This window comes from Hordeum vulgare, unplaced genomic scaffold (assembly GCF_904849725.1).
Source record: "Hordeum vulgare subsp. vulgare unplaced genomic scaffold, MorexV3_pseudomolecules_assembly, whole genome shotgun sequence".
Taxonomy (NCBI): domain Eukaryota; kingdom Viridiplantae; phylum Streptophyta; class Magnoliopsida; order Poales; family Poaceae; genus Hordeum; species Hordeum vulgare.
This window is the reverse complement of record NW_025422485.1, coordinates 16370-28229: the sequence shown is the minus strand read 5'-3', so window position 1 is coordinate 28229 and position 11860 is coordinate 16370. Positions and strand designations below refer to the sequence as shown.

Genomic DNA, 11860 nt, shown 5'->3' with positions numbered 1-11860 from the left:
AGATCTGAAAATTATTATGTTGTCACCAATATATGTATGTTTTCGATCCGATCTTGCAAGTTGTAGTTACCTACTATGTGTTATGATCCGGCAACCCCGGAGTCACAATAACCGGAACCACTCCCGATGATGACCATAGTTTGAGGAGTTCATGTGTTCACCAAGTGCTAATGCGTTGGTCCGGTTCTTTATTAAAAGGAGAACCTTAATATCCTGTTGTTTCCTTTTGGACCCCGCTGCCACGGGAGGGATGGACAATAGATGTCATGCAAGTTCTTTTCCCTAAGCACGTATGACGACACACGGAATGCATGCCTACATCACATTGATGAACGGGAGCTAGCCACATATCTCTCCGTGTTATAACTGTTGCATGATGAATATCATCCAAACAAATCACCGACCCATTGCCTACGAGTTTCTCCTACTGCTGTTGTTACTTGTCTTGCTCTGCTACTAATGTTATTACTTGTCTTTCTCTGCTGCTACTGTCGCTTGCTACTGTTGCTACTTGCTACTGTTGTCACTACTGCTGTTCCTTGCCACTGCTATTACTCGTTACACTGCTGCTACCTGCTACAATAGCTTTTCTCGCGCCGTTGACGGGAAAGAATATTTTCCGTCCACGGGCAACTTCTGGCGCCATTGATACGATAGTTAGGAATAGTCTGCCATCAACAGATCATTTCTGACACCGTTGTTATCATACTACTTTGCTGCTGATACTTTGCTTGCAGATACTAATCTTTCAGGTATGGTTGAATCTGACACATTCAGCTGCTAATACTTGAGAGTATTCTCTCACTTCCCGTCGTGCGAAGCAACAATTTTGGGTTGAATACTCTACCCTCGAAAACTGCTACGATCCCACGCGCTGGTGGGCCGTCAACAACATTCTTCTAGTTTCGATTGCCGGAGAGTGCTAGCAGCATTCTTCTGGTGTCGTTGCAGGGGAAGGTCTGGTGTCACGGAGTCACCCCCAGCCGCCGCTGGATCTCGCGCCCCAGCCGTCGCATGGATCCAAATTGACCCGGGCCTTCTAGATCGGGCCACCGCCAAGACGTACCGCTGGACGGTTGCCTTCGGCCAAGACGTGCAAGACGTGCCTGCTGCCTTCAGCCAACAGGGGCATAACGCACGACTGCCAGCCTGCTTGTGGGAATGTGGTTCTAGCCATCCGGTCAAAGTTGTGTTGACTAGATTGATTCAGCAAAAGAAAGAAAAAAAGCGTGTGCTACATGGTGCCCGTGTGCTGCTACGTGTTGATGGCGTGCTACTACCTGCCGCTGCTACCGGCTGCTGCTACGTCTACTTGCTGCTACGTGGTGCCAGATGCCTCGGTTCCTTTAGATCTTGACAGTGTATTGTCGAGTTCGTCTCGCACACGCACTTTTCTACGGTGTTTGTGCTCTTCTGCTGCCATTGCATCTAGTCTACTATGTGCTTTCTAGTTTTTATTTTATTTTCCGCTGCGTCCACCAAATCCGTTGATATTTTGTGTTTTCTCATGCCATGTGAGTCCACCATACCTTAGTCCATCGGCCTTTTCTCTGGTTCTCATCCTTTCTATGTAACTTTTGTGGCCTACTTGTCCTTGTTGTTTTCTATAGGATTTTCTGGACTTCTTTTGCATTGTCGATCTATGTCCATTGTGCCTTATCCGCCGAGCTTCTTTCGCCGACGGTTGTCGTGGACTATGATTTTCCGAGCAATGCTTTATTCTCTTGATGTGCCATCTCTTTGGTGTCTTCCTCTTGATGTGTCATCTTCTTTTGACAACCCATCTTCTCTTGATACTTATCTTCTTCAAGTAATGCGGTGTTTACCTCTGATGTGCCATCTCTTCGTTCTCTTATTCGGCGACTCGACAAGTTTTGAAGACTCTTCATGCTACCACGACACTCTCAAGACGCGGATTTGGATTATCATTGTTTTTTTAGTATTACACTTCTTCAAATGCAATGCTATTGCATACGCTTTGCATTTGAGGGGGGTGTTAGGAAGTATTAGTATTAGTCTAGGAGTCCTTATTAGTCTATTAGTATTAGTCTAGGAGCCCTTAATAGTCTATGTTTACTTTTCTTACACCTCAAGTCATGTGTAAGTTTATATATATATCCATTGGGCTTTCAATACAGATAAATTGCTTTCCTAACAGCTCTAAGGGCTAATTAGACAAGCAATGAACCACTGCTAGATTTAATGTGTTGTGGATTTCGATTGACAAACAGATAAGCAATACTCACTCTAAGCTACCAGCACTAGCTAAACCAAGCATCAGTTTTAAAAACTCGGTTTAAGATACTTCAACGATGGGTGACATCTCAGTAGCATCTCCTTGTAACATCATATGCCTAGCTGACAAACTCCATTGTGTACCACAATAACAGAACCAAGATATACTGTAGTAACTAGACCAGCAAAGATGATGTAAAATTAAGTGTGGGCTGCAAAGTTCTACTACATTTTTGCCCCAGGAGGCAGGAGCTTACCCGAATGTGCCCATGACGCGCCTGGAAACATGAGTCATGGCGACGTTGGTGAGCTTAGCAAGACCGAAATCTGCAACCTGCGGAGGTGGAGCCAAGAAATGAAATCGACGTCCATCGTCAGTAGTGGTGGTACATGAAGGGAGGATGAACCAGCTCTGTGCTGCCTGCAATACCTTTGCCTCGAAGGCGTCATCCAGGAGAATGTTGGCTGACTTGATATCCCGATGTATGATCCTAGGATGGCCTGCCACGCAACAACAATACAAGTTCAATAAACAGCTCCTCTTACAGTTGTAGAGAACTAAAGCAGCATGATCGAACAAACCACGTGTCACCTACAGTCTTCGTGCAAGTAGGTCAATCCACGGGCTGATCCGATGGCAATCTTCATCCGCTTCGGCCAGTCCATCACAGGAAGCCCTTATCCATGCAGGTGGTGCTCGAGCGTGTCGTTGGAGACGAACTCGTAGACGAGGAGGTGGTGGTTCTCGGTGACGCAGTACCCGACCAGCGTCACCAGGTGGCGATGGTGGATGCGGCTGATGATGTCCACCTCGGCGCGGAACTCCTTCTCCCCCTGCCCGCCTCCGACCTTGAGCTGCTTCACCGCCACGCGCCGCCCGTCGCCCAGCGCGCCCATGTACACCTTCCTGAACCCGCGTTCGCCGATCACCTTGTCCGCCAAGAACCCGTTGGTGATCCCCGTCAGCTCATCGTACGTGAAGCACGATTTGTACCCGCTGAACTCGTACGAGCTCGTACCGCTCGGCGACGCTGCCGGCCCGTAGGATGGAGGGTACGAGTCCGACGACGGGACACCTGCATGCATGCACCAGCGTACGTTGGGGTTGCCGAGGGACGGCGGCGCGTTGGGGTTGCCGAACCCGTCGGTCATCCAACGGAGCCAAGGGACGGCGGCGCTTTGGGGTTGCCGCCGCCAACGCCGTTGGCGGCGGCGGGGTCGAGTTTGTGGGGCACGGGGAGGGGCGCCGCCTCGCCCGTGGCCTGCCGCACCCAGTACCTGTACGATGACTTCTCCGCTGTCTCCGTCTCCGTCACGGTCTCCGTCGCCGCCGCCACGGCCGCCGTCTCCTCCATCTGCGGATCGAGCCCTCGCCCGCTCGCTACAGATCTCTCGGAGGGAGGAGATCCACGGGGAAGCGCGCCCCTTCTTGTTATTTGTCCAAGCATCCGGGTGGGAGCAGCGGCCATGACCGACGACGACGGCGACGAGGTATGAGGAAGCGAGGCGGGGCGGTGGGTGGTGCCGCCGATGTGGGGAAGGGATTGGATCGGGGAGCTCGGGAGGAAGGGAGGAAGGAGAAGAGAGGAAGAAAGGAGGCGGGGTGGATGAAAAATGCGAGGACAAAGCTAGGGTTTCATCTACAGAGTAGAGGGCTTTCGTTGGATCCGGGATCATCCAACGGTCCTTGATGCATGATCCGCTTGAGATCCTTATGGACCAATCAGAACGGAGTAAACACTATGAATACGTTATGGCCATCTAAATAGGTCGTAATTAATTAAAAAAATCATAAGAAAAACATTTACTATTTACGAGTGACAAAGATGGTTTTTTGTGAAGGGCCTTGTTGACACCTGATTTTGGCTAAGAAGAAACACGTTATGAAGATGGATTCATTTTCCATTTTTTTTGAGTGCTCAAAATGAGTTTTTTTGTGAAGAACTTACCATATATTTGTTGCAAAATTGGACCAAGTCATTTTTATAAATTACTAGGCCATATTTAATGTAAAATTGACCAAATGGTTGGGTGTGAAAATATTTTATCCACCTCTCGTGAAAAAGACAAATTTCTGCAGATTCAGCTGAAAGCTGGTCAAATTTAAACTGCAGCTGCATTATAGTTTGCTCTTTATTGTTTCCAAAAGTATTTTTAGATATAAAAGTATCTATTTAATCAGAGAAACACCAAAAAAATTCCAAGATTCAACCACTAGCTAGGAATGGTCATGCCCGCCGTTTTGACCGCAGTTTGAAATGGCATGAAAAATTCAAAATAATCAAAATAATGGAAAACCTTCACATTGTGTCATTATATGTGACAAAGTTAGCAGGTAAAATAATAAAATTGTAATATGTCAATTATTTTTTAAAAGTGTTTTCAGAAATGAGCTATCATCTCTAAAGATTCATGGCTTTCAAGCCGAATAATCAATCTTATGGCCACATTCATGACATAGTATGTTAAAATGACCTCATATTGTGCACAAGGGTGCGTATTGGAATGGCAAACAATGTTGCCTAAGAAAAAATTCATTTTCTTTGGACGCAAAATTTATTTTCCATTTTTTGAGTACCTAAAATGAGTTTTTTTGTGAAGGACCTACCATATATTTGTTGCAAAATTGGACAAAATCATTTTTCTAACATACTAGGACATATTTAATGTACAATTGACCAAATGGTTTAGTGTTGGAGGCTTTTATCGACCTCTCGTGAAAAAGACAAATTTTCGTTGAATCAGCTCGAAACGAATCAAATTTAAACTACAGCTACATTATAGTTTGCTCTTTATTTTTCTCAAAAACCATTTCTAGGTATACAAGTATCTACTTAATCAGAGAAACACCAAAATATTTTCAAGATTCAACCACTAGGTAGGAACGATCATACCCTCTGTTTTGACCGCATTTTGAAATAGCCATAAAAAATTCAAAAAATGGAAAATCATTGCATTGTGTCATTATATGTGACAAAGTTATCAGGAAAAATAATAAATTTATAATACGACAATTATTTTTAAAAAGTGTTCTTAGAAATGGGCTATCATGTATGAAGATTCATGGCTTTCAAGTCAAATGATCCATCTTATGACGACATTTATGACATAGTTTGTTGAAATGATATAATATTATGCACAAGGGTGCATATTCAAATGACAAACAATGTTAATTAAGAAAGTTTTCATTTTCCTTCTATGTAGAAATCATTCTCCATTTTTCAAGTGTCCAAAATGAATTTTTTTGTGAACTACCTACCATATATTTGTTTCAAAATTATACCAAATCATTTTTGTAAAAATAGTAGGATATATTTAATGTACAATTGACAAAATGGTTGGGTGTTAAAAACTTTTATGCACCTCTCGTGAAAAAGACAAATTTATGTCGATTCAGATGGAAGCGGATTAAATTTGAACTGCAGTTGTATTATAATTTGCTTTTTATTTTCCCCAAAAATCATTTATAGGTACATAAGTATCTATTTAATCATAAATACATGGTGTAGTGTCTTGACGTCGAGGTTTGGATGGTAGTCGAGTGCCCCCACCTCCAGAGCACGAGAATTTGCATGCCAGCCGCATTGTCACCGCCTGACCGTTGCGTTGCCACGCGTTCTGGGTGGAATAGGCATGTCTGGTGGGTTGGACAATCCCTAAGGGAAGGCATTGTGAAGTGATAACTACATGATGGGTTGCTAGAGTGACAGAAGTTCAAACCCTAGTGTGACAGCCCGATGCCGGCGTTCCAGAAGATTCCCCTTTCCTTTCCGTTTCCATCGTGTGGGTATCTTTATTTGTTGCATCATCATCGCATCATGCGCATCATCTGCATTGCATCGGCATCTCCGTTGCCTCCCGTTTTCAAAACTTGCATCCGTTGGTAGTTGCTGGTTCTCGTCGTTGTCCGTTCTGAGCCCGACCACACACGCACGGGCCCGCGGCACCGTTCGAAACCCTGTTTTTAAAGTGCGTTTAAAACTTTCTCTAATCGGGGTGAAACTTAGCATGCGGTCGTAATTTGTTTTAGTTAGGCCGCCTGTCGAATTTCGTCGCGATCGGGGTTCGTCTGTTACCCGAACGGTCGACCGTAGCGGCACCGTATCCGGTCTACCATCGGACGTTTGTCGGTGTTTTAAAAACTCGTTGCCGCGTTGCCCGTTCTCCCTCTCGTCCCCGGATATCCCCTCTACACGGCCTCGCCCGTTACCGCGTGCGGAATCATCCGAATCCGACCGCACGGTTGGATCCGGGTCAAAATTTCGCTAAACCTAGCCCCCCCCCCCCCCATTTGTCTATATATAGTTCCCGAGTGCATTTTTAGACACCCCCTCCTTCCACCTCGGGATCCGCGCCCACCTACCCCCTAACCCTAGCCGCGCAGCCACTCTCTCCCACCAGCCGCCAGCCACCGCGGGCCCGCCAAACCCATCTAAGGCCTGCCCGGGCCCGAGCCGCCGCCGCCCACGTTCTGCCCCCGATCTCCCCGAGCTCGTCTGCTCTGCGTGCCCATGCCCGTCGGCCGCCGTTGCGGATGCCTGCGCGCCGCCCCTTCCCATGCCGCTCCGCCCTGGACCTCGCCGCGCTCGTCGGAGCAGGCCCGTACTGCCGCCGCAGCCCTCCCAGGTAGGAGCTCCCTCTTCTCATGTCTTCTTCTTCTATCTCCCGGCGCTCACTCTCTCCCTCGCAGGTCCCGGGCGGCATGGACGTGCAGCTCGCAGCTTAGGGCCTCGCCCTCGCCTGAAAGGGACGAATCGAGCGCCGCCGATCCAGATCTGTCGTTTTCCCTCGGGTCCCGTCGGTGGGCTCGCTCGCTGGAGCCCCCAGGAACCGCCGCCGCCGGCCTCCTTGTTCCTGCGAGCACGGAACCAGCGCTAGCCTGCCGCTCGCGTCGCGCCAATGGGCCGCGCCACGCTCCTGGGTCGGCCTCACGCCTCGCATGTGGTTGCCTCGAGGCCGCCTCCGCGCCCCAGGCCTGCTTCGGCCCAACTTCCCCCAAGCCCGCAGCTCCAGGCCGGCCCAAGTGGAGGCCCAAGGTGAGCCGAGTTATGTCCCTCGCCCGCGTGCATTTTTATTATGTAACGCCATGCCTATGTAGCCCATTAGTAAATAGATTAGGCCCGATAGTATTTTTTTCTTTTTAGGGATTTTTCGGAATTATAATAAATTCCAGAAAAATATACGTATATTAGATCGTACGTAGTTTATTTCCGTTAGTCGGTTCGCGACATGTAGTATATGGTTTTCGCGTAGTTTCTTGTGTAGAATCCGTATTTACAACTTGCATAATTATTTGACGTAGTTTAACGTGTCAAATGCATAGATTAGTATGTTGTCCAAATAGAATATAGCCCGTATTATTTTTCCGCGCATGTTCGAATAGCCCGAATGCCGTAGCATAAATGCCCATGTTTTAGAAACCATTTTTCCATGTATTTTAGAGCGGTCATTGACATTTTTGCGTGTAGGGTTTGCCGATAGTTTATTTTCCCGTGTATAGGTTATTTTCTCGCATTTTCGTGTAGCATTATATTGTTGTGCAACCCCACATATTTTATATGTTTTCGGGGTAGAAAAATCCATGGGATTTTTCTGTGCAATTAGTTTTAGCTTTTGAGCAAGTTAGTTCGTGCGATATTTTGCCGTGATGCCCTTTTGTTTAATTCGTAGGATTTATTCCGTGCTTCGTTTGATTAAGTTGTCAACTAGGGAGTTGTTCTTGGGTGTTTAGTATAGCCCCTGGTATTTTTGGTTGCAATAGAAATGCATGTTTAGGTGTGGTTTGATAGCCCTCAAGTTGCTAGAAATAGTGCTGATTTGGACGAGCTGAAATATTTCTAAGTCTGGAATCTGTTATATTTTGTTGTTGTCTTGTCTTGCTTGTATCTTTTGTTCTGTAGCTCTTTTGAGGTTGGTCCAATGGAGTTAGTTGTAGCCCTTGTGTTTCTCTAGCATGTTGTCAATTTTCATGCCATCTGGAGTCCTGTAGCTATAGGTTTTGCTGCTGTCAATATGGCTTCAGATCGTAAACTGCACTTTCATGAGGTGTAATTTTCACCAAGTCTGAAATAGTGTATGAGATGCCATTTTATGTCTTCTTTCCCTAGTGATTCATGATGCCATGCTAGTTGTTGTTAGTTTTTTGTAGTAGTGCTTCTTGCCCTCTTTCGTGCCATGCCTTGCTTGAGTTTATCGGAATAGTGTAGCCCGTAGTTGTGGGGCCTAGAAAGTGTTATGTGGCTGATTTTGGCAGATTGTAGTGAATTCTCGTTTTGCTCGTAGATGTTGAACCGTAGCTCCGATTTGATCGTGTCCTACATGAAACTTGCTTAGAATCTCGTGTAGTTTCAGTTTCTCTTGCTGGTTATATGTTTTGAAGTGCTCGTGACCGTCGTTGCACACATATTGCATTCATGCCATCATATCTTGCGGTGCTTGTAACTTTTGATCCGTAGCTCCGTTGGAGATGTTCTCTATGTGTAAATTGCTTATCTCGACGCGTAGAATCACGTGAACCTATTTGTTTTGCTGTTTAACAACTAATTTAATGTGTTAATTCAGATCTGGACATATTTGTAAATTAACATGTGAGGTCGTTTCGGAGGTGCTATAAGTCATTTCCGACCTCATTTAAAATGCCTAGATAGGTAGTTTGATTACGCTTCACCTCTTGCCATGTTTAACCACATTTAATGTTGCTGTGTATCTAATCGGGATAGAACTAAATAATTAGATGTGGAGTTTCGTCAATATGCAACTCGTTGCCTATTGAACTTCACTTAATGTGTGGTGTTTGTTTGACGTGAATTGTCATGCCGTGTCTTGCATGTATTCAGCTGCTCATGCATCATTTGTGTTGTGCATCGTCTAGTGAATATCGTGTGATGATTCTTGTTTCCGGTTTGCTTCGTCTCGATAGAGTTCCGCAGCGTGTCGGATTGTGAGGACCCGTTCGACTACGTCGGTTCGTCTGCTTCACGGAGGCATTCTTCTTCCAAGCGGGATCTCAGGCAAGATGACCATTTCCCCAGATACCATTACTATCATTGCCATGCTAGTTTTACCGTTTCTATCGTTATGTCTCGTTGCCTACCACATGTTAAATATCAGCCTCTCAACAATGCCATGATTACCTTCAACCTGTTCGACCTAGCAAACCACTGATTGGCTATGTTACTGCTTGCTTATCCATGTGTTAGCGTTGCTAGTTGCAGGTGCAGTTGCTTCCATGTGAAAACATGGGTTCCTTGTCATATCACCATATTAATGCTATTTAATTTAATGCACCTATATACTTGGTAAAAGATGGAAGGCTCGGTCTTTCTAGCCTGGTGTTTTGTTCCACCTTTGCCCCCTTAGTTTCGGCTACCGGTGTTATCTTCCATAATTGAGCGCTCCTAACACGATCGGGGTTGTTATGGGGACCCCCTTGATAATTCGTTTTAGATTAAAGCTGGTATGGCAAGGCCCAACATTGGTTTTACATTTGCCCAACATAATAATTTGATAATACTGAAATGCATAGGGAGTTAGCGCTACCCGAGGAGTAATTTTACATAAACAGGAGGGGCCAGTGCTGATGGTGTTGGTCCCAAACAGTCTGCCTGCGGGGCCACCGCGAGGAAACTCGAGGTTTGGCACTCGTAGCTAGTTCCATCCGTCGTGTCCTGAGAACAAGATACGCGGCTCCTATCGGGTTCGTCGACACGTCGAGCGGCCTTGCTGGATTAGTTTTACCTTTGACGAGATATCTTGTGCATCGGGATTCCGGTGATGCTTTGGTTAATCTCAGAGTTGAGGTTTTCCACTAGGGAATCCGACGAGATCGCGAGCTTCGTGATTGAGGATTTCTATGCAGCTTGTGGTAACTTGTGATGGACTAGTTGGAGCACCCCTGCAGGGTTAAATTTTTCGAAAAGCCGTGCACGCGGTTATGTGGCAACGTGGAAACTTTGTTTAACACTAGTTCTAGATAACTTGAAGTAATTTAATTAAAATATGCCAACTGTGTGCGTAACCGTGACTGTCTCTTTCGTTAGTTCCTTCCCCGATCGAGGGCACGGTGGGGTTATGTCTGACGTAGGTAGGTGTTCAGGATCATTCATTTGATCATCAGTAGTTCACGTCCGTTATGCGTAGTTCTTCCCCCTCTTATTTCTTGTACTCGTAAGTTAGCCACCAAATATATGCTTAGCCACTGCTGCAACCTCACCACTTAATCATACCTCACCCATTAAGCTTTGCTAGTCTTGATACCTTTGGAAATGAGATTGCTGAGTCCCCTGTGGCTCACAGATTACTACTACACCAGTTGCAGGTACAGGTAAAGGTTACTTGACGCGAGCGCGTTGATTGTTCATTTGGAGTTGCTTCTTCTTCTTCTTCTTCATCGATCTAGGATGGGTTCCAGGTCGGCAGCCTGGGATAGCAAGGATGGACGTCGTTCTTATTTTTTCTCGTTTGTTTTCGTCCGTAGTCGGACCCTGCTCTTACTCTTGATGATTATGTAATGTACTGATGTGACTCTGATGTAGCTTGTGGCGAGTGTAAGCCAACTCTATATATATATATATATATCTCTTCTTTTCAGTACATGTACTTGTAACGATATCCATTCTTGCGACACGACGAGATGCGCTTCTATTCCTGACGAGGCCTTCGTGCCAAATTGAGGATATGGTCGCATCTTGGGCGTGACACCTAGTTTATGTGTTATTTTATAAGGGGGTGATTTGGATCCATACATGTCATGCTATGGTTAGATTATCTTAATTCGTGTTTCATAGTTATGGATGCTTGCGAGGGGGTAATCATAAGTGGGTTGTTTATTTAAGTAAGAACAGCACCTTAGCACCGATCCACCCAAATATCAAATTATCACAGTAACGAACTCGAATGAACTCAATATGATGGACATGACTAGACAGAAGTTTCCATGTGTTCTCGGGAGTGCTTGCTTCATATAGGAGTATTTTGAGGCATGTCATTTGCTACAAAAAGGATTAGGCTATCTTGTTGCACACTTGTTACTATTGTTACTTGTCACTTGTTACGAATTATCTTGCTACAAAACTACCTATCATTGTTACTCATAGCACTTGCAGAGAATACCATGCTGAAAATCACTTGTCATTTCCTTCTGCTCCTAGTTGGGTTCGACACTCTTACTTATCAAAAGGATTACGATTGATACCATATAATTATGGATCATCACTCTATATATATGCTACTTAGTCTTGGAGATTCAAAAACAATGAACATTCGGGTTTTGCATTTTGGAAACATTGAAATTGAGAATTATGATTTTTTGTAAGATTTTAGACATCCACGTGTAAGGAAACGTTCGTGGCCCTGTCAAAGGAAAAGGAGACAAAAAAGGAACAAACATGTGTAACACGTGAAAGCCAACCTCTTCAAACACATGTGTGCGGCTCACCCCTTCCTTCTTCATGAAAAGTTAGCTGCAATGCATGATTGATCGTGTACTTTGGTTTATGTTTTATCTATAAAACGAGACAAGAGCCTATTTCAAAACTGCATGATTGGTCATGGACTTTGGTACATCCTTCTAACTGTTGGATTGACTCCACCTTCTTCATCCCCATCCATTGAGTGCTCCTATTGC

General features: G+C 45.4%; 2 pseudogenes; one reads left to right on the top strand and one right to left on the bottom strand.

Annotated features, from left to right (window-relative positions):
- Positions 1-2271: 2271 nt before the first annotated feature.
- LOC123415209 lies at positions 2272-2356 on the bottom strand (annotated as a pseudogene).
- Positions 2357-2521: 165 nt separating this feature from the next.
- On the top strand, positions 2522-3732 carry LOC123415208 (annotated as a pseudogene).
- The last annotated feature ends 8128 nt before the right edge of the window (positions 3733-11860 follow it).